This window comes from Lepidochelys kempii, chromosome 5, assembly GCF_965140265.1.
Source record: "Lepidochelys kempii isolate rLepKem1 chromosome 5, rLepKem1.hap2, whole genome shotgun sequence".
Classification (NCBI taxonomy): domain Eukaryota; kingdom Metazoa; phylum Chordata; order Testudines; family Cheloniidae; genus Lepidochelys; species Lepidochelys kempii.
The window spans coordinates 56,993,953-57,017,605 of NC_133260.1; the positions used below are offsets into that span (position 1 = coordinate 56,993,953).

General features: G+C 42.9%; 1 long non-coding RNA gene across 2 annotated transcripts in view; it reads left to right on the top strand.

Moving 5' to 3' along the window:
• Positions 1-23,444, top strand: part of LOC140911429 (uncharacterized) — a 30,065-nt gene extending 6,621 nt beyond the window's left edge. The window contains exons 2-4 of one of the 2 annotated variants that reach the window (XR_012158950.1): positions 15,565-15,638; positions 21,836-22,155; positions 22,834-23,444. This is a non-coding gene — a long non-coding RNA (uncharacterized lncRNA). The remainder of the gene's footprint in view (positions 1-15,564; positions 15,639-21,835; positions 22,156-22,833) is intronic. The other variant, XR_012158949.1, reaches the window with a different exon arrangement.
• Positions 23,445-23,653: the final 209 nt, after the last annotated feature.

The window sequence follows — 23,653 nt, forward strand, 5'->3', positions numbered from 1 at the left end:
TTGTTTCTTTTAACTATGAGGTGGTGAAATGACATCATTTACATTTTTTCCATGCTTTTGCTTATTATCACTTTTCTTTTTTCATTAGATTTTTTTCCTTCATTAGAATTTATGATCCATAGCCATCATTACACTTTCACATCTCTGAGTTTCTGTTGAATTTTCTTTGAGAGGTTAACAAACGTAAAAAAGGAGAAAGGATGTCTTTGCTCTATAGCATGCAAAGGTACATTGTATTAAGAATGTTTGTTTTTTATTTTTATTTCAAATTAGTTCCAGAGTCTTAATCAAAATAGTTATAAATTGAGTTGGAAATCAAGTTCATTTGGGATTAAGGAATAATGTGAGCTTCCTCCCAGAAAATAAAGAACTGTTTTGCTGCATATCAGGCTATATTTTCTTTTGGTAGTTTCAAAGCTGCTTCCATATAGTGGTACAATTTGGGCCTGTTGTATTTGAAAATAAAGGATGTATATTTGGGATGGTGTTTGACAGGGGGAATGAACGCAGACACCAGAACAATTATATTACAATCCCATTGGGAATGCCAGCACCAAATTTAGCCAGACTGATGGGGCACTGTCTAGACGGTCCCTTTTGTGTATCAGCTGTTTTTTCCCTGCTTTATTGTCCTCTCTGAATGTATGACTTGAAGCTGCATATGGATCCCACACATAACCATTCCTGCAACCCTACTTTGCTATAAAAACCTCTTATCAGCATCAGGATAATAATCAAATGCTTTGTGTATCTAATACACACACACACACACAATTATACAAATAAATAATAGTACTTTATATGTAGACACAATTATACTATTTATTAGTGTAAGTGCATGTGCAAAAGTGCACTCATACTAATAAATAGTATGATATACATGCACACTTATTGTACTAATATATAACACACACACACGTCTTATAATTAAAATGCAGTTTGGTAGAATTAGCAGTTAAGGTCGTAAGGCTGATGAATGAGAACCCTGTGTAGTGGCTGTGATTCTGGTGTACGTCTTTCTTATTAGAGAAATGTAGATTAGGGTAGAAATGTTGCTCTCTTTTCATATACTCCACCTCTTCCCAAAAGAAGATAGGAAATAAATAAAACAAGCAGGTTTTGTGAAGAGGCAATTAGGAACTATCTTACATGTAGATTACAACCTTTCATTTTTGAAAAGGGCAAAGGATAAAAAGCAGGAATATTTATGAAATGTTTACACTGTAATTAACAGCACAGACTGCTCAGTTTTTCACTTACTAAACCTAATATAGATCTGAAATTAGGCATGTTCTAATAACCCTGAGCACTGGGGGCCACTTGCTTGAATTTTGTTTAGAAAAAAAAAAGGTGCAGACAGGGCTAATATCTGAAGGGAAGTGACTACTGTATAGTTTAATATGTACTTAATCATGATGGGGAAAACATTTCTAATAATCTGAAGTCATCATGGCTAGAAACATCCAATGAAGAGGTTCTTTTTTAAAACCTCCTCGATAGCATGAGCAGGTTAGGAGACTCTACTGCACACAGTCTGGAAAAATCTGAAGTAGCGGGCCCCAGCATATGGAAATCTGCAGTGAACTTTCCAACCCCATACCCTTCACCATTTGCAAATAGCCCTGTTTTTTCTTAGGTACACTCTGAAATTATTTTCTTTGGTCACTGAGATGCCACGTTTTGCTTGTATCAAGTTAATAGCCGTATTAACTTAGTATCTGTTTTCTATCTTTGATTATCAAGGACAGTGACCATAGCATTTGGGCTTTGCTCTGGCTCCTTGCACCTTTCATTAGGCCACACCCTTTTTGACTTTACCAGTTCATTACAGGTATGGCAGTGCAATTTATGAAGTAGCATGTGGAGTCACATATTGTAGTAGTTAGCGAGGCTCTTCAGCATGCCTGCCAAGAGAACATCTCATTCTTGGGTACAAAACTTCTAGACATACTTGTGGCTTCAGTATTTTTGTTTCACCTATGTTCCCCCTTGCACTGCATGGCACCAAAGCAAGCCAAAGAGCAGAAATCCATGCCAACAGAAGACCTAATTCACAGAATTGAGGAGTGGTAACTCTGCAACATGGTTCTCCCTTTCTCTGTGGTTGCAAAAGCCCTCCCTGATACACACTGTGACCGGGGCGACACAGGGGTTTGGGGGCCATGTCAGACAATATGGAAGCAGAGCTAGGGCAGCACCATGCTCTACAAGTAGATTTCTGTGCAGAAATTATTACTGCTTCTTGCATGCCTCAGTGTTCCAACTGGATAAAATCAGGAGTACAGCTTAGGCGCCAGTGTTGAGCACCATTAGTTTAAAATAAGAACGTAACTGAAATGAACCCAGTGGACTCAGATTAGTTCTTAGTGAGCCACAAAGTGTATTCTAGCGAGCATAAGTTTATGGCCACCTTCACCCAATTCCACACTTAATCTAACAATAGTTCTACTTGCGGCATTAAAGCATAACAACTGTACTTTTACGTATTTACTTTTTTAGTCTAAGGAAGAGTCTCTCGTAGGTTGCAGCTGAAATTAGCAGAAGAAAAGGAAACTCATCAGTATAAAGGAACTTACATTTTGGCTGTATGCACTGTACTTCACCTGTGGATAAATACAGGACTCGAGATTTCAAAGTCATGATGCTCCCTGCTCCCTCATAGTCTAGCACAAAATCTCCTGCTCTGGACAATTCAGATCTGATCCATATTTGTGGCGGGCTGGGGGAGGGAGGAAGAATGTTTGTTTCCTGATTTCAGTGAATAGGGAAGGATACACAAACCTACTCAGTGATTTACTGTATACTCTGGCATGTCATGTGCATTAAACGGTTGTAGAATTATGATTGTGATGATAGGACTTGGTGCCTGAAAATCAAAATCGAAGTACAGAAGTGGTGCGGTCCACAATGACTGATAACTTCACTGTGGACACTGGTGGAAGGAGGTGCTGAGTACTACTGACACAAGGCAAAACAGGTATAGAGGAGATTCTGGAAACATTTGCTCCACACTGCTCACACCATTCAGAATATCAGGGTAAGTCAGATTCCATAATTCATAGGGAAGTCCCGGTCACCTATACAGCTGTTTCACTCATGGTGGGGGCCGTCGGGGCATCAGTGGAAGAGTCCAGCTGCTGAGGGGTAGTGACCAACTCCTGTAGCGTATGAGGAATAGACAGTCACCTGTGGGAGAGTAAAGGTTCACAGGTTAGCAACTGCCCCCAGTGTAAACCATTGCCAGTTACAATGACATATGGTGCACGGCCAGAGGCACAAGCCAATGGTTTTTCAGAACTGCATTGACAGGAAATGTGGGCAAACTAGTAGACTCAGTTGTCCCCTCACTTGCCCATTTTATATGTAAATGCAGCTGTCAATTGCTATCAGGTCCCATTACATGTATGGTATCAATTTGTTGAAGTACAACCAGCTGTTATGGTTCCCAATACAATGTAAGTTGCATTATGCTGGTGTCATTGGCAAGCTTTTCCTGTGTGCAGTGCACTGTAGGCAGCAACTCTGGTAATCTGGGAACAGTAATTTCCTTCCATTGCATAACTTGTGTGTAATAGAGACCTCTTCTGGGGGCATAGCACAATGCTGGCCGTAAAGCAAGTATGCGATGATCCATCTGTGATGGTCCAGATGAGAAGTGAATGCCATACAGTCAGATCACTTGCTGCACAAACACATTTTAGGGGATGGGGAGCTAGAATATGTATACCCTCCATTCAGGCCTGTCCACTTGCCACCTCACATAATCCAAAGCACTTGCTCTTGTGGAGCATTTTCTCCGGCAAGGGGTGCAGAGGTAGCTGTGCAGGCTGTTACTGAATGCAATGGGCTTCACACCTCCACACATTCCAGCTGATTAGCTACAGGAAGTACAGCAGTTTACAAGTAATGGTCTCCATTGCTATATAATCAAGTATCCAGTTGAGGCTATAACTGGGAAAATATAACAGGGATACCAAGTGCTCAGATATCATGGCAATGAGCGTAATATAAATGCCTAGAAAGATAAACTATATTATCAAACATTGTTTTAATAAAATACTCAGAAGTCTTCCAGAGAATCAGTCTAAGCTGAGTTGAGGAGCATGTATAATATGCACCCTTTTCATACAGTAATGCTTAAATATGACAATGCTGAAGTTACAAGAGTAGGCATGATGCACAGCCCCTCTCTCCATCTTTGTTTCTCTACTCCCAGACAGAGCAACAATCTTCTTTTCTTTCTCTTTTCCCTTCTTCTTCTTCTTTCTTTCCAAAAGAATCCTTTCAAATCGACACAGCTAATAGAGCTTTTATGGAGGTAGACCCCTACCCTGCCATAATTCTGTTTTCCAATAGCCATGTTTATTTAAGTTAGAATAAACCTATTGAAATCAGGTTGAGGACAGTTTCTTGTAATCTTGAGTTATTTATAGATAAAATGATTTACATATTTGTGAACTATCTGCTGTGAGCACAGTATTACTGCAGGTTTTTCTTTGGGGATTACAACACCGTTTAAGCTTATTTTCTTGTTTTCTACATCATGTTGTGATCTCCTAAAGGAAATAATTTATTCTCTTTTTCTTTCTCCTTAAGGTAAAATGCAACTTTTTCTACGTGTTTTCAATAGAGTAATATAGTTTATCAAATAGCTTTGTTTGAGCTAGGATTAGAGTTGTATATGGAGAGTATATGCTAAAGAAAATCACACATACACGCATGCACACAAAAGGCTCAGGAACTTTTCCTCTTGTGGTATGAGAAATCCAGAATATCTTTATATGAAAATGTTGGTATTCATCTAGCACTGAATCTTCACACTCTGGGCTGGATTCTGATCTCACACTACCATAAATTAGGATGAACTCTACAGAAGTCAACTGAATTACACAGGTGAATAAAATGGTGTGAGATCAGAATCCGGCACATATATTACAATACCAAATTGGTATGCAAAAATACTCTGCTTAAGTAAAATGGTTACAACACAAGCCACCCGTGCTAGGAAATTATCAGCTCAGAATATAGTTCTAGGTCATCATTTAATATAATTGAGAATAGGCATTGCCACACACATAGGTGAGAATTTACACTGGAAATCACAAGATAAGCTCTGGGGCCTATCTTCTATAATCAAGAATTGTGCCTCTAAATAGCCTCTAACAGCCAAAGAAGTTTGTTAGAAAATAGGTTTTGAAAAGTGATAAGTAACATTACTGGGTGAAATGTTTAACCCTAGAGCAACTGCCAGTCAGCAGAGAACTTCATAACCTCCAGAATACAGGAAAGGGAAGTACCACCCAAGATCAAAATGGATCAGGCTCAAGATACAGCTGCAGTTGCGCCACAGGAGTGCTTCAGTAGACATTACCTATGTTGAAAGAAAGGGTTCTCCCATCCGCATAGGTAATCCACCTCCCTGACAGGTGGCAGCTAAGTTGATGGCAGAATTCTTCTGTCAACTTAGTGCTGTCTACACCAGGGGTAAGGTCAGCTTAACAACACCGCTCAGAGGTGTGGATTTTTCACAGCCCTGAGAGGCATAGCTAAGCTGATGTAAGCTCCTAGTGTAGACCAGCTCTCAGGGTAGAGTTGAAGGCTGCTTAAAAGCAGGAACAGTAGGCCAGAGACAGCAGTCCGGAAACTGATTTCAGAAAGAAAGCAGGTCAGCTGAAGAGCTGGGATTGAGGGCATGTCTACACTGCAACTAGGAGCAAGACTCCCAGCTAGTGCATTAAAATAGCAGTGTGGACGTTGCGGCACTGGCAGAGGCTTGGACTCGCCACCCGAGCTTGGACCCACCCAGTGCTCTGGGTCTGAGCTCGGGTAGCTAGCCTGAGCCTCCACCAGTGCCACAATATCCACTCCAGGCTGCCTTTTTTTCAGTGCTGTACTTTGAGCCCTGCTAGTGTGAGTGTGTCTGGGAGGCTCACTCCTAGCTGCAGTGAAGACATACTCTGAAAGGCTGAAAGCCAGGCCTAGAAGCAGCCTGTTGCTGTGGAGGGGCTCAGGGGTAGCCATGGAAAGGTGGGTATTTGGAAGCAGCCTGCAAACAAGAGGGCTGTGTGCATGGGTCCAAACAAGATGGACAAAGGGAATGAACTCTGGCTGGTGAGGGCCTGGGGTGGGTGTCCCTGGCACTAGGCCGGAGGAGTCCCACCTTACAACCCCTGGACTAACCTACCCTTAGGTGCTGAATTAGGAGCTGATAGTTACAAACAAAATATAAATCTACAGCAATGTGCCTAGAGTAACTGCAGTATTTATAGGTTTCAGAGTAGCAGCCGTGTTAGTCTGTATCCGCAAAAAGAAAAGGAGTACTTGTGGCACCTTAGAGACTAGCAAATTTATTTGAGCATAAGCTTTCGTGAGCTCACGAAAGCTTATGTTCAAATAAATTTGCTAGTCTCTAAGGTGCCACAAGTACTCCTTTTCTTTTTGCAGTATTCATACGACACCTTCACCGCAAGCCTGGGAATTTAAGTTCCTACCTCTGCTAGACAACAAAAACCATGGACAGGGACACTTTGAACAGTTTGAACAGTTTGTAATACACCAGGGTGCCTGTTACCCTTAACTGTCCACTTTAAACCCTTTATGCATAACAGTCTAACCCCCAATTGCCCACTTCATTTCAAGTGACCACCTCCAACATGCATTACCCTTTCTGTTTAACAATCTGTCCTAATTCCTATTCAGCTAAGGCTTGATCTACACTAGTAATGTATGTTAGTATAACTACATTGCCCCCTTGAGTGATGTAGCTATATTGACCTAAGCCCCAGTGCAGACAACACTATGTCAACGGTGCTAATAAGTGATGGTCACATAAACACCACCTTATACCAGAAACCTACTGACCCACTATGCTTACTTACAAGCCTCCAGCTTTCATCCAGACCACACCACACGATCCATTGTCTACAGCCAAGCTCTACAATACAGCCGCATTTGCTCCAACCCCTCAGACAGAGACAAACACCTACAAGATCTCTATTAAGCATTCTTACAACTACAATACCCACCTGCTGAAGTGAAGAAACAGATTGACAGAGCCAGAAGAGTACCCAGAAGTTACCTACTACAGGACAGACCCAACAGAGAAAACAGAACGCCACTAGCCATCACCTTCAGCCCACAACTAAAACCTCTCCAGCACATCATCAAGGATCTACAACCTATCCTGAAGGATGACCCATCACTCTCACAGATCTTGGGAGACAGGCCAGTCCTTGCTTACAGACAGCCTCCCAGCCTGAAGCAAATACTCACCAGCAACCACACACCACACAACAAACACACTAACCCAGGAACCTATCCTTGCAACAAAGCCCATTGCCAACTGTGTCCACATATCTATTCAGGGGACACCATCCTAGGTCCTAATCACATCAGCCACACTATCAGAGGCTCGTTCACCTGCACATCTACCAATGTGATATATGCCATCATGTGCCAGCAATGCCCCTCTGCCATGTACATTGGCCAAACTGGACAGTTTCTACGTAAAAGAACAAATGGACACAAATCAGACATCAAGAATTATAACATTCAAAAACCAGTCGGAGAACACTTCAGTCTCTTTGGTCACTCGACTACAGACCTAAAAGTGGCAATTCTTCAACCAAAAAACTTCAAAAACAGACTCCAACGAGAGACTACTGAATTGGAATTAATTTTCAAACTGGATACAATTAACTTAGGCTTGAATAAAGACTGGGAGTGGATGTGTCATTACACAAAGTAAAGCTATTTCCCCATGTTTATTTCCCACCCTCCACACCCCACTGTTCGTCAGACGTTCTTGTTAACTGCTAGAAATGGCCCACCTTGATTATCACTACAAAAGGTCCCTCCTGCCCTCTTGCTGCTAATAGCTCCCCTTACCTGATCACTCTTGTTATGGTGTGTATAGTAACACCCATTGTTTCATGTTCTCGGTGTATATAAAATCTCCCCACTGTATTTTCCACTACATGCATCCAATGAAGTGAGCTGTAGCTCATGAAAGCTTATGCTCAAATAAATTTGTTAGTCTCTAAGATGCCACGTGTACTCCTTTTCTTGTTGTTGGTAAAGGCAGTTTTGAGTGTGTTAAAGTGTATATCCCAGGCTTTATCCTCATAACATATTATGTGGTATGTAAGGGCTTGGCTATAGATAACATTTCTTGATGTGTTTAGGGTGGTTACTAAATCTATGAAAGTAGGTGTGGTGATTTGTGGGTTTTTTTGTACATAGCTGTCTGAAGGGCTCCATTGTTGAAGCTGACTTGGTGGTGAGGAAGTTGATGCTCACATGGGAATGTTCCAGAGAGAGCTTACTGCATAGGTGCTGGTTGTTGAAGTTGTGTCCAGAGAATGAAAATGTCATTGACACATCTCAGGTATCTCATTGGTTTCATGGTGCATTTAGGGTGACCAGATGTCCTGATTTTACAGGAACAGTCCCGATTTTGGGGGGCTTTTTTGTATATAGGCATCTATTACTCCTCCCCCATCCCGATGTTTTACACTTGCTATCTAGTCACCCTAGGTGCATTTGTCCAGAAATTCTTCAAGGTGACCCATGAAGAGGTTGGCATATTGGGGAGCCATCCTAGTATCCCTAGCTCCCCTTGGGTTTGGAATGGGCCATTCTACCTTGAATGGGCCCTTACAATATGTGCTAACTACTTATGCTAAACAGTCTGTTCCACCTTGCATTTTTCTGTGAAGCTGGGAGTATCTGTCCCAGACCTGAAGAAGAGCTCTGTGTTTGGCTCGACACGTTGTCTCTCTCACCAACATAAGTTGGTCCAAAAAAAGATATTACCTCACCCACCTTGTCTCTTTAATATCCTGGGACTGACACTGCTACCACTACATTGCATATAAGTGCCAGATTCTCATTAACACATCACTTTGATAGTGTAAGAATAGTTTCTTCACACTCTAGGGCTCTTTTACACTACCGACGTCAGTGTTGTAAAAGGGCCTGAGTGTTTATGAGAATCTGGACCAATATATCTATGGATAGAGATACATATCATTATATAACTATATCATATTTTTGGAACTTAATATCATATTCATACAATATATAGGCTCATAAGAATGAGGCAAGGATTGTGTATCAACCATAATTTTGAACTGCTTAACTCTTGATGGATTGTGTCACAACTTTACTGACATCTGAACTTAGTTTTAATGACCTTTCATAGTACTTTTTCCAAAAGGGAGAAAAATCCTTACTCAAAATGTATAAGTGTTGTCACAATACAAGATAATAATGGCTCTTCAGGAAACCAGGGCAGTTGCAAGCAAATCTACACTTTTTGAAATCCATATGACTAGGGCTAGGTACTTCCTTTAGGCCTACCCTTCAGCATTTGGACTGACTATAGGGTTATTTCCCCAATCACAGATCCTTCCATAGCTATTTCAGCCAATACTGTTTGGATCTGATAAAATTCATATGGAAATATTTATACAAATTGAATGTATCATCCATGTCTTAGATAAATAAAAAAAGATTGCAACAAAAATGAATTAAAAAAGTGTGTTTTGAAGACCTTTATTTAGGGAGTTTTTAAATCGTGTTTTGTTAGATCTCCCACAGTCTAAAAACTGAAGACCTTTCTATGCTGGGTGGGCATTCAAGATGGTATAGACATTTGTAAGATAAAGTGTTTGCTCCTATATCCTTTGTCCAAATGCCCTCCTCTGGCCACTGTAGTACAGTGTGTTGTTTGCTTGTAGACTGTCATCATCTGCACCAAAGGTGTATTTTATTGATCTTGTGTCTGTGTGGTTTTTTTTTTAAACCCCCCCCCCCCACAGTTTCTCTGGCATTCTGTCAGTATAAAATATATCACTATTACACCTACATTGGAGATGTTTTTGGGTGGTAGGGCACTGTGTAATAGGGGCCTTTTGGCTCACTTTAGTATTATGTTGTTACTTTTTTAAAATGCAAAAATCAATTAGATGACAATGCAGAGAAATATTTTCCAATCTTCTTTTAAAAATATTGTAGCACCTTTTAACTTATAGGAACCAAAATGTTATCTTACATCAGAAAAAAAATGTTACATTTACTCTCTTTATTACAATTTGAGATAACTGGAAGCTTTGAGAGAAGATCATTCCCTGGCATCCAGAGTTTCAGCTAGGAGCACATTTTGTTGTCCTGAAAAATGTTAAAAAGAAAGTAATTTTTCTTATTTATAAATTCTACAATGCAAAATTAACTCCATTTTTAAAAGCAAGGTGCAAAATAAATGGAAGTTGGTTATTACATTTTAAAAGCTTTTATGGTACTTTACACAAAAACTGCAGGTCCTCAAACAAAAATGTTCGAAAGAAAACAATCCTACATTATTTGAGAGATGAACTGTAAGACGTCTTTTCTATCTCTAACATAAGTTTCCTGCACATGATACGTGGAAAGACCTTCATAATTCAAGACAACATGGACAACTAAGTCCCATATCTAAACAATTCACAGCTATGAAATTATGAGGCTGCGGTTTGGCCTACCTGATTTGGATATTTTGAGAAAATGAAGCAACCCATTAATATGTTAAGCTTAGAAAAACAGTAACTACTTTTAAAACACTACACATGTCCTTCCACATGCACATCTGCCCAATGGCATGAACGTCCATTTGAAGATAACATGCTTTTAGTAGTTTTTAAGGCTCCAATTCAGGAAAGCATCCCTATTCCAAAAGAGCACTTAACTTTAACCAGGTTTTTAACTCCCTTCCAAGTCACTGAGACTAACCAGATGCATAAAGTGTACTTAAGAGATTTTCTAATTTGGTACCTAAAAATGTAGGGCCTGACTCTGCAGGGTGTTGAGTACTTCATGGGAGTTGTTGGGAGCTGAGCACTCTCACTACTTCAATGGGTGTTAAACCCCTAGCTCCTTGCAGATTAGGGATATAAAATGATAGACAATAGAGTAACAACAATTAATTGATACCCAGCTCTTATAGTATTTTTCATCCTTAAATGTCAGAGCACTTTAGACAAGTAGTAAGTATTGTTACCCCCATTTTACAGATGAGAAAACTGAATCCCATCCTAAAGTCACTCAGGTGGTGAGACAATCAGGGTGCAGCTATCCCAAGGGGAGAACAGGGGGTCAAATAATAAACAATTAAATCAACTGATTGTATACAAAGTGATTGTATTATAAATGTGTATCAAGTAAGGTAGTTTATGAAAGCTTGTCTGACTGCCTCTCCCCTCCCAGAACACTCAAATGCAGGCAACTCTCACCTGTTCCTTGCTTCATTAAGGACAAGGGAGAACCTGTAGGTCCCAGCTGAGATGGAGTGTTAGGTGGAAATCCTCTAGTCACCCCTCTGCAATAGTCCCCTGACTTTAGTGTGGGTGGTGCCTCCACCTGGACGGGCACTGTATACACCCCCTGTACCTCAGTTGCTTCCAGGAACAAAAATATAAATATTGGATCTTACATATGCAAAAACCACCCGGACCAGAACCAAACACAATTTTCCTTAAAAGTTATTCTAGCACCAGACAATAGAAAATGCGACAGATTAATATAGGTTAAGTTGTTATAACTGTACCAGTTCAGTAGGGTGGTGCTACAATAGTTCAGTTAATGGCTGCAGCTTTCAATGGCGACATAAACCTAACCAACACTCCTAGCATTATACACACATCCACTCCATCACAGAGCGCACACGATCTCTTAAGTGTATCGTCCTGGGCCCTCTCTTGCATTGGCGCACTGAGTGAGCAGGAGTTCAGGCCAGCACTTTAAGTCTGGCAAAGGCAGGGCAGGTGAAAGGAGGAGGAGTGAGACAACTTTGTATTATGACCAGCTTACTTTGCACAATATTAGCTGGCAGTAATGACTGTTATATTAGACAGCAGTAGCCCCTAAGTTCACCCTTTTTTCTTAGACTGAACGTAGCCACACTGAGTCTAAACACCGTCTCTTCCACCCAGCAAGCATTGCCCAGGGGTAACTCACTCTTCCCTCAGTCATCTGAGCCAAATTCAAACCTGTTGCACAACTGTCTCTGGCTTCCGCTTTCAAGGGCTAGTTGTGGAGAAGGAACCCATGAGCTAGGGATCAGCACTGACAAGATGTCATTTGCAGTGTAATTTTAACCCTGGTTATAAGAACATAAAGAAAGGCCATGCTGGGTCAGACTAATGGTCCATCTGGCCCAGTATCCTGTCTTCCAACAGTGGCCAATGCATGTGCTTCAGAGGGAATGAACAGAACACGGCAATTAACCAGTGATCATCCCCTGTTGTCCAGTCGCAGCTTCGAGCAGTCAGAAGCTTAGGGATATGTACACAGACTGTACATGTATGAATTCATGTATTTGTGTAGATCTAAAACCATGCTCATAATTTGTACTGCAACATTTAGCTTCACCTCACAACAGGGAGGTGTGCAACTCCAAGCACCTAGCATTGTACAACTAGGAAAACACAAGTAATGAGCCATTAAATGGGAAAACATTGAAGCAACTTGAAACCAAAAAGAAACCCCCTGTCTAGGAAAACTAAGGGCTTGTAGTGCTGTAGCACTTCAGTGTAGACACTACCTATGCCCATGGGATGGATTCTTCCATTGGTGCAGGTAAGCCACCCTCCCAAGAGGTGGTAGCTAGGTTGGAATTCTTCTGTTGACCTAGTGCTGTCTACACAAGGACTTAGGTTGGCTGAACTACACTACTCAGGCTTTTGGATTTTTCACTCCTGACCAATGTAATTATGCCAAACTAATTTTCTAGTGTAGGCCAGGCCTAAGAAAAGAGGAAATTTCCCCCAACCTGAACCACCAAAGTTGGAGAGAAAGAAAAAAGGAAAGTGGTTTGAAGTGAAAGGTGTCCAGAACAGAGGGATAGTCTCAAAGGCCAGGGCTGGGAGCTGCTGTCTTTGAATACTGGATCCCCTGGTACAGCTAGGAGACATGCTGGGAGACTGAGCAAAGGCAATAGGTAACTTGTATTAGAAAAGGGATTTTTATCTAATGTGTAAATGACCGGAGGTTGCATCTTTATGTTTATTTCCCGTGTAACTTGTGTTTGCTTCCTGGTGCTATTTCATCTTTGAAGCTGTGATTCTTCTATTAAATAAACCATTGTTTATTTTTATGGCAAACAGGTCTCTCTTGTGCAAACTGTATGGAGTTTGTGTCCCAAAGTGAACTGATAGCGGGGGACAGATTTCACTCTTTTGCAGGGGACGAACCAGAGGGGAAAAGTCTGAGTGTCTCACAGTTAAGAACTTAGGGTAAATAAATTTGGAAAGACACAGGACTGGAAGAGTTGTTGAGGTCACCTTTCAAGAAATAACTAGGCTGGTGGAAGTCACTTGTAGGGTGGTTACTGGTGTCAGGGCTCTGAGCCATAGCAGCATAGCTGTCAGGGTTCCTTCCCCACTTTGAACTCTAGGGTACAGATGAGGGGACCCCCATGAAAGACCCCCTAAGCTTATTCTCACCAACTTAGGTTAAAATCTCCCCAAGGTACAAACTTTGCCTTGTCCTTGAACAGTATGCTGCCACCACCAAGCATTTTAAATAAAGAACAGGAAGAGAGACCCCTTGGAGACTTCTTCCCCCAAAATATGCCCCCCAAGCCCTACACACCCCCTGTCCTGGGGAGGCTTGAGAATAATATCCTAACCAATTGGTTACAAAATCATCAAAGACCCAAACCCCTGGATCTTGGAACAATGGAAAAATCAGTCAGGTTCTTAAAAGAAGGATTTTATTTAAACAAACAAACGGTAAAAATCATCTCTCTAAAATCGGGATGGAAAATACTTTACAGGGTATTCAGATTCAAAACACAGAGGATTCCCCCTCTGGGCAAAATCTTAAAGTTACAGAAAACAGGAATAAACCTCCCTCTTAAAACAGGGAAAATTCACATAAAACAAAAGATAAACTAATCCGCCTTGCCTGGCTTACCTATGCTGGTTGCAATATTGGAGACTTGGATTAGGATGGGTTGGAGCAGATGGATTTCTGTCTGGCCTCTCTCAGTCCCAAGAGAGAACAACCCCGTAAACAAAGAGCACAAACAAAAGCCCCCACCCCCCAAGATTTGAAAGTATCTCGTCCCCTTATTAGCCAGGTTAGCTGAGCTTCTTAAGCCTTTACAGGTAACAGGATGTTGCCTCTGGCCAGGAGGGATTTTATAGCACTGTATACAGAAAGGTGGTTACCCTTCCCTTTATATTTATGACAATAGCATTAAGACACAAAAGGTAACAGGTCAGACAGTGACAGAACCCATTACTCGTCCAAGTGACCTCCATAACATCACAGCTAGTCAGTGACAGAGCCAGGAATAAACCCAGGTCTCCTCAATCTCCAAAATATGTACATAAATTGTTTCTTTATGGGGAAGCTCCAGAATTTCTCAGAAGTTCTTCAGAAAGAGTGTTCATGTATGTGTGTCTGTGTTTATTTATACATATATAATGTTGCCTGTCTATTAATTGTGTATTAATTATTTTGATTACTTAAGAATTCCCCATTAACACTTGATTGATGTTCAGTAGGTTCTCATCCCAAGATCAAGCCCAGTATTATTAAAATTACTGTTCTCTTTGGAACCCTAATATGCACAGTTGCAACACTCACACTTAGGAAAACACTTTGTTTTTGTGATAGTTTTGTTAACTCAGTTAGCAAAGTTACAACCCAGCAAGGTAGATAGAGATAACACAGAATGAGTGTCTGAGCATTTATATACTCACACCATCCCCTGAACAACCAGCAGTGTTAGTAGTTATCTTCCACTTCCTCTTCCTTATCACCATCACCAGTGGTCATCATCCTGGTCCTTCCAACAGTTACATCTTCCAAGGCACAAAGGCTGGGATACAACTTTTATAATGTGTTCTACTGATACTGAATATGCATTAGGTATAGTGGGTATTTTCCTTTTTTGTATTTCCTGACCTTACTAATGTTGGGATGCTCTTCTCCCATAGATTACTAGTCAATTTACCTCAAGGTCATTAGCATATAGTTCATTGATTACCATGGCATTCTTGGGAACAGACATCTGCTTATTTTCCTAACTTAAAAATATCTAAAGCTGGTGTAAACTAGCATCTGTGGTTACCAGTCAGCAGTTTAGTCAGTACAGTCTATTTTGGGATAACTTATGATCTAGGGTTATTCCTGGTTAACTGCTTATCCCTGTTTAGCTAAGCTATTATTTTACAAGCCTCAGGCCTGTAGACTCATTGCTTTATTGCCTATGCCTGACCTAGTAAATACCTATATGCCACAATAACCATGTGGTAAATTAATTTAATATGCCCTTTTGATCACCTCATCTTCATGCTGCCCACTGATCTATCTCCTCTAGGACCTTTTCTAACAATCCAAATAGACATCATTTACAAACAAAAAACCAATCTGCTAGAGAAACGTTTCCTCCTCCTTCCCCTGCAGATTTACACCTTCCCAAAAGGATGCATCTGGGAGACAGTAACATATTTTCTTTTATGAACAATATTATGAATGTAATGTTGGATATCTTAGCACATGGCTGTTTCTACCAAACAGGAGTTGTATATCATTGAAAAATATGGATTCCCAATGGGAGCTGGCACATGCTTTGAGTCCTAGAAAAGCTTAAGGTAAGATTTTCTAGTCATCATCAAACTTCTGGATCCAGAAAAGTTACCTTACATCATTTTTAGAAGCTTTCCTGGCTGTTTCTGAGCCTGCTATAGTTGGACTGATGGTCATCTAACAAACTTGGCTTTGTAGGTATAAAAATGTTAATTGGGTCTATTTTTGTAGTACAAATATATCTGTAAAACATTCCTAAAATAGGTTTTTATAATAGTTGATTGAATATACAGAATACCAGATGGTGTGGTGCAGTGTAAAGATTTCAGTAGCACTCACACACAGTGCCCTATATAAGTCACTCATGGCTTTGTCATTCACGTGTAATGTGGCTAGCTCAGACTTAAGTGAATTAAATCTTTATACAAGACTACATCATGTGTCCTGTGTGTCTGTTTCAGGAAATATATAAGGTCCTTCTGTCACTTATTTTACCTAATACATTCCACTAGTAAAAATTAAAAGAAAACAAGGAGAAATATTTCTTTGTCTTTTGCCTCCTTCCAACATCTTTTCACTCTCTGCTCCTGCCTACTGCCTCTTTTCTTCTTCTTTCAGGTCCTTTCCATTGCTCTCCTTTCAGGTCCCTGTGTCTGTCTTTATGTCAGTTTCCTTTATTCTCTTTACACCTCTTACTGTAGGTATATCTGTAAATGTTTGGATCACATTCCTAGAAGGGTTCCCACCAGGGCAGAGTTGAAGGATAATATAGGAGAGCTTGCACAGTAAGCTGCTCTGCAAATCAAGGTCTTTGGTCTCCAGACTGTCATTCTCATATCTTTCAAGAGCACTAAAAATAAATACATAAATAAAGAACTTGAAGAAGAGCATTGGAAATGCAGCGAGAGTCCCAGATATAGCATGAGTTAAAAATTCAAGATGATGCAAGAACAGCAAAACCGCATGACAGCATGTAATAAAAATATTATGGCTGATTGCTAAAAGCACTCACATTAAGTTGTTTGACACAAAAGCAAAGCTGGTTAAGATGGGAAGATAACTTTGCCTTCTTCCCTTTTGAAGCAGACCACTGTAAACACGTTGTAATTAAAGCTGGACCAAAATAAGGGGAAAGATTTTGCAACTTTTTTCAAGTGTCAATTTCAACCAGATCTAACTGAAACATAATAGTAAATGCTTTGTACTGGCTGATTTTATAGCAAACATATTGGCTACATTTTATATATTGTAATTGTCTTGGAAGACTTCTGTCATTTTTAGCAAAATGTTTGCATTCCTTTTCATATGGCATTGTTGTCCCATTGTTCAAGTTCCAGCAGTAAAAACTAATAGTGGTGCAAGAAGATTCTCTTTTTCATTTTAGAATAGTCAACTACCTATCTTGTGTTCTCTTTTCAAGTTTGATGATTTTTGTGATTTTGATAATATCATTGTAAACATTCCACTTACCGCCATAGCACTCCTGGCATTAGGACACAGCATTGCAAGGGTCTTCCACTTTAGTGCCCCTTTTGTCAACCAGTCTGGTTCTTCCATGGTTCTCTTCTGGGTTACAAAGCCCTTCAGCCAGGTCACACTTAAAGTTCAGACCCCTTCTCAGGTAACAAAAAGTCCAATTAAACCACCAGACAAAACATCCAACCAACCCTGCTTCTGCTCCTCTTGGGCCTGACAGGTTTCCCACTACCTCCCAGGGATGCGAGCAGCTTCTCCCAGGAAACTCCCTTTTCTTGTAGGCCTGATCTGAGGCCTTCCCACAACAGCCTACGCTGCTCTGTGTGGTTCCTGTCCCAGCTTCCTCCTGGCTGTGTGCTCTTAAGCCTTTTTAGCATGAGGCCCAGGTGTTCACTATACTAACATCTGACCCATTTAGTTCTGCCTTCTCAGGCTGGATGCAGTTGATTATAGCATAAGTGGAGCTGTCTGAACAGGGTTGAGCTACCCCTAGGCCTCCTGACCCTTAAAAAGGCAGGCCATCCTGATACAATCATATTCTGTAACTGATATTTTAATGGCTATAGTTACTTTGTAATAGTCTGTTTTTAGTTCCTGTTATGTATCATAGAAATATAGGTCTGCAAAGGAACAACAAGTGTCACCTAGTTTATACCCCCCCACTGAGGCAGGACCAAGTATACTAGACCATTGTCAAACACAGCTACCTGGGAAGCCTATTCCAGTGCTTAACTATCCTTATGGTTAGAAAATATCTAGCCTAAATTTCCCTTGATGCACATTAAGCCAATTACTTCTTGTCCGACCTTTCGTGGACACAGAGAACAATTGATCACCGTCCTCATAGTAGCCCTTAACATATTTGAAGACTGTTTATAAGATTCCCCCGTTATCCCCTCCCAGTTTTCTTTTCTCAAGACTAAATATGACTAGTTTTCCACCTTTTCTCACGGGTGAGGTTTTCTAAACTTTTTATCATTTTTGTTGCCCTCCTCTGGGCTCTCCAATTTGTCCACCTCTTTTTTAGGACATGGCTACACTTGCGAGTTAGAGCGCATTAAAGGAGCCCAGTGTGCTCTAACTCACGATGCATCCACACTGGCAATGCACATAGAGCGTTCTGACTCTGCGGCTAGAGCGCTCTTGGTACTCCACCTTGGCGAGTGGAATAACGTTTGATGTGCCCCTGCTGGAGCGCCGCAGTGCCAGTGTGGACACCCTGGTTGGTTAGTGCTCTCTGATCAGCCTCCAGAAGTGTCCCACAATGCCTGTTCTAGCCACTCTGATCATCACTTTGACTTGTACTGCCCTGCCCTGCCCTTAGGTGACCAACTATCAAACCCACCCTTTAAATTCTCTGGGAATTTTGCAAATCCCCTTCCTGTTTGCTCAGCCAGGTGTGGAATATTTTTAGCAAATCTTTCCCGGTGACCACGCCTCCACGTGCCAGGCAATCCCCAGTATAGAGCAATGGCGAGGTGCTGGACCTCATCTGTGTTTGGGGGAGGAAGCTGTCCAGGCCCATCTGCACTCCAGCCGTAGGAACCTTTGGGCAGATATCAAGGGACATGATGGAAAGGGACCATGACCGGGATGCTCTGCAGTGCAGGGTTAAAGTGTAGGAGCTGCAGAATGCCTACAACAAAGCCCGCGAGGCAAACAGCCGCTCCGGTGCTGCCCCCACGACCTGCTGTTTCTACAAAGAACTGGACACGATACTTGAGGGAGACTCCACCTCCATAGAATCATTAAATATCAGGGTTGGAAGGGACCTCAGGAGGTCATCTAGTCCAACTCCCTGCTCAAAGCAGGACCAATCCCCAATTAAATCATCCCAGCCAGAGCTTTGTCAAGCCTGACCTGAAAAACTTCTAAGGAAGGAGATTCTACCACCTCCCTAGGTAACGCATTCCAGTGTTTCACCACCCTCCTAGTGAAAAAGGTTTTCCTAATATCCAACCTAAACCTCCCCCACTGCAACTTGAGACCATTACTCCCTGTCCTGTCCTCTTCTATCACTGAGGATAGTCTAGAACCATCCTCTTTGGAACCACCTCTCAAGTAGTTGAAAGCAGCTATCAAATCCCCCCTCATTCTTCTCTTCTGCAGACTAAACAATCCCGGTTCCCTCAGCCTCTCCTCATAAGTCATGTGCTCCAGACCCCTAATCATTTTTGTTGCCCTTTGCTGGACTCTCTCCAATTTATCTACATCCTTCTTGTAGTGTGGGGCCCAAAACTGGACACAGTACTCCAGATGAGGCCTCACCAATGTCGAATAGAGGGGAACGATCACGTCCCTTGATCTGCTGGCTATGCCCCTACTTATACATCGCAAAATGCCATTGGCCTTCTTGGCAACAAGGGCACACTGTTGACTCATATCCAGCTTCTTGTCCACTGTCACCCCTAGGTCCTTTTCTGCAGAACTTCTGCCTAGCCATTCGGTCCCTAGTCTGTAGCGGTGCATTGGGTTCTTCCGTCCTAAGTGCAGGACCCTGCACTTGTCCTTGTTGAATCTCATCAGATTTCTTTTGGCCCAATCCTCCAATCTGTCTAGGTCCCTCTGTATCCTATCCCTGCCCTCCAGCGTATCTACCACTCCTCCTAGTTTAGTATCATCCGCAAACTTGCTGAGAGTGCAATCCACACCATCCTCCAGATCATTTATGAAGATTTTGAACAAAACCGGCCCCAGGACCGACCTTTGGGGCACTCCACTTGATACCGGCTGCCAACTAGACATGGAGCCATTGATCACTACCCGTTGAGCCCGACAATCTAGCCAACTTTCTACACATCTTACAGTGCATTCATCCAGCCCATACTTCTTTAACTTGCTGACAAAAATACTGTGGAAGACTGTGTCAAAAGCTTTGCTAAAGTCAAGAAACAATACATCCACTGCTTTCCCTTCATCCACAGAACCAGTAATCTCATCACAGAAGGCGATTAGATTAGTCAGGCATGATCTTCCCTTGGTGAATCCATGCTGACTGTTCCTGATCACTTTCCTCTCGTGTAAGTGCTTCAGGATTGATTCCTTGAGGACCTGCTCCATGATATTTCCAGGGACTGAGGTGAGGCTGACTGGCCTGTAGTTCCCAGGATCCTCCTTCTTCCCTTTTTTAAAGATTGGCACTACATTAGCCTTTTTCCAGTCATCCGGGACTTCCCCCGTTCGCCACGAGTTTTCAAAGATAACGGCCAATGGCTCTGCAATCGCAGCCGCCAACTCCTTTAGCACTCTCGGATGCAATGCGTCTGGCCCCATGGACTTGTGCACGTCCAGCTTTTCTAAATAGTCCCTAACCACCTCTTTCTCCACAGAGGGCTGGCCACCTACTCCTCATGCTGTGATGCCCAGCGCAATAGTCTGGGAGCTGACCTTGTTCGTGAAGACAGAGGCAAAAAAAGCATTGAGTACATTAGCTTTTTCCACATCCTCTGTCACTAGGTTGCCTCCCTCATTCAGTAAGGGGCCCACACTTTCCTTGGCTTTCTTCTTGTTGCCAACATACCTGAAGAAACCGTTCTTGTTACTCTTAACATCTCTTGCTGGCTGCAGCTCCAGGTGTGATTTGGCCCTCCTGATTTCATTCCTACATGCCCGAGCAATATTTTTGTACTCTTCCCTGGTCATTTGTCCAATCTTCCACTTCTTGTAAGCTTCTTTTTTATGTTTAAGATCCGCAAGGATTTCACCGTTAAGCTAAGCTGGTCGCCTGCCATATTTACTATTCTTTCGACACATCGGGATGGTTTGTCCCTGTAACCTCAATAGGGATTCCTTGAAACACAGCCAGCTCTCCTGGACTCCTTTCCCCTTCATGTTATTCCCCCAGGGGATCCTACCCATCAGTTCCCTGAGGGAGTCGAAGTCTGCTTTCCTGAAGTCCAGGGTCCATATTCTGCTGCTTACCTTTCTTCCCTGTGTCAGGATCTTGAACTCAACCAACTCATGGTCACTGCCTCCCAGATTCCCATCCACTTTTGCTTCCCCCACTAATTCTTCCCGGTTTGTGAGCAGCAGGTCAAGAAAAGCTCCCCCCCAGTTGGCTCCTCTAGCACTTGCACCAGGAAATTGTCCCCTACGCTTTCAAAAAACTTCCTGGATTGTCTATGCACCGCTGTAGTGCTCTCCCAGCAGATATCAGGAGGATTAAAGTCGCCCATGAGAACCAGGGCGTGTGATCTAGTAGCTTCTGCGAATTGCCGGAAGAAAGCCTCATCCACCTCATCCCCCTGGTCCGGTGGTCTATAGCAGACTCCCACCACTACATCACTCTTGTTGCTCACACTTCTAAACTTAATTCAGAGACACTCAGGTTTTTCTGCAGTTTTGTACCGGAGCTCTGAGCAGTCATACTGCTCCCTTACATACAGTGCTACTCCCCCACCTTTTCTGCCCTGTCTGTCCTTCCTGCACAGTTTATACCCATCCATGACAGTACTCCAGTCATGTGAGTTATCCCACCAAGTCTCTGTTATTCCAATCATGTCATAATTCTTTGACATCACCAAGACCTCCAGTTCTCCCTGCTTGTTTCCAAGGCTTTGTGCATTCATATATAAGCACTTGAGATAACCTGCTGATCGCCCCTCATTCTCAGTATGAGGTAGGAGCCCTCCCCTCACAGACGTTCCTGCCTGTGCTTCCTCCCAGTATCCCGCTTTCCCACTTACCTCAGGGCTTTGGTCTCCTTCCCCTGGTGAACCTAGTTTAAAGCCCTCCTCACTAGGTTAGCCAGCCTGCTCACAAAGATGCTCTTCCCTCTCTTCGTTAGGTGGAGCCCGTCTCTGCCCAGCACTCCTCCTTCATGGAACACCATCCCATGGTCAAAGAATTCAAAGCCTTCTCTCCGACACCACCTGCGTAGCCATTCATTGACTTCCACGATTCCACTCCGAAGACCACCATGGACACTTCAGAGCACAGTCCAAGAAGGCAGGAGGAGGAGCAAAGCAGGAGCAAGGGTGCTGAGGGGGAGGAATACACCCCAGAATCCCTAAATGCATGCAGCCAGGAGCTGTTCTCAAGCCAGGAGGAAGGTAGCCAGTCATGGGGGCTGGTGCTTGGGGACAGAAACACCAGAGGAGGTTCCCAGTAAGCAGCTTTTATTTTGGGAATAAAATAAAAGAAAATTATTCTGTGTGGGCTCTTGGGGCAAGGAGTGTTAGGGCTGCATGCATGCCTAGATGCGGAATAGGGCATCGATGTGCTCTCACACATCGTGGTAATGTGCCTCAGTGATCTCTTCAAAGGTCTCATCCAGAACTTGGGCAATGCGCTTGCGCAGGTTTTGTGGGAGAACTGCTGTTGTCCTTGTCCCAGTCAGGCTAACATGTCCGCCCCACTGTACCGTGAGGGGCAGGGGGACCATTGCTGCACACAGGCAAGCTGCATATGGGCCAGGGCAGAAGCTGCATTGCAGTAGAAGACCCTCCCTTGCTTCCCAGGTCACCCTCAACAGCAAGATATCTTCCAGGATGAACTGCTGTGGAAAATGTGGGGACAGTGTTCAGTATAGGGACCGCCTAATGCTGTTGGCTCTCCCCAAGGCACAGAAACCCAGGAGACAGTACAGCCATGAAAGAATCAGTCCCCCTTGACACTGTGCTTACTCACCATTTTGGGGCTCCCAGGGGTTATGTGCTCTCCCTTTGGGACAGGCAAATTATGTGATTGCGTAGACTGTGCTTGCCCTCCTTAAGTATGGGGGAATCATTGCTCTCTTGCATGAGCAATGCTGCCTCTGTTAAGTGTTGCATTTTGCCTTTACAGATGCAACCTTGAGATCTCAACCGTCCGTGTTATCACCGACTGAGAGGCTGCAAAGAATCAGTAAGAGGCCACGTAGAAGCAAGAGGACATGCTGCATGAAGTCATGCAGCACTCCCTTAATGAAAATCAAAAAGTGCAGAAGTGGCAGGAGAGGGAAAGGAGCGCCGGCACCAAAGCCCAGAGCGGCTGATAAGCAACATGGATCACCAAGACGACTCTATCCAGGTGCTCATAGTCATACAGGCAGAGCACTACCGCGCCCTTCCCCCCTGCAGCCCTTGTCCCAAAACTCTTTCCCTTGTGCCCCCATGTCACCTCCAACCCACTTTCCTCAACATCTGGGTTCTTATCGCCACCAGCTGCCTCCAACACCTGTAGCTTCACCACCCAGCCCTGAAAACTACGACCCTCACCCACTGCACTCAACCCCTATCACCATGCAGTATAGCCATCCTGAAGTGCAGCACTCATTGCACAGCACTCCAACCAGGAAGGCTGAGTATGACAGGACATACGCAAACCTGTGATTGTACTGTTCCCCACTCCACCCCCTTGCCCTTTATGTTTCCTAAGCAGTTGTGTTTCTTTTCAATAAATCCATTTTCTTTTCATTACATGGATTTTTTTTGCTTTGAAAACATTCTTTATTATTGCATAATGTAAAAGATACCTTAGCCCAGGAAAGAAACAGGCACTGCAAGTCAGTGCATCATACGTAGAAAACACAGATTCCTGCTAACGTTGGGACCACTGCACTTTCCTCCCGTGCAGGGTACCAGACTTTACTGGTGGCTTTCAGCCTCAAATTGCTCCTTCAAGG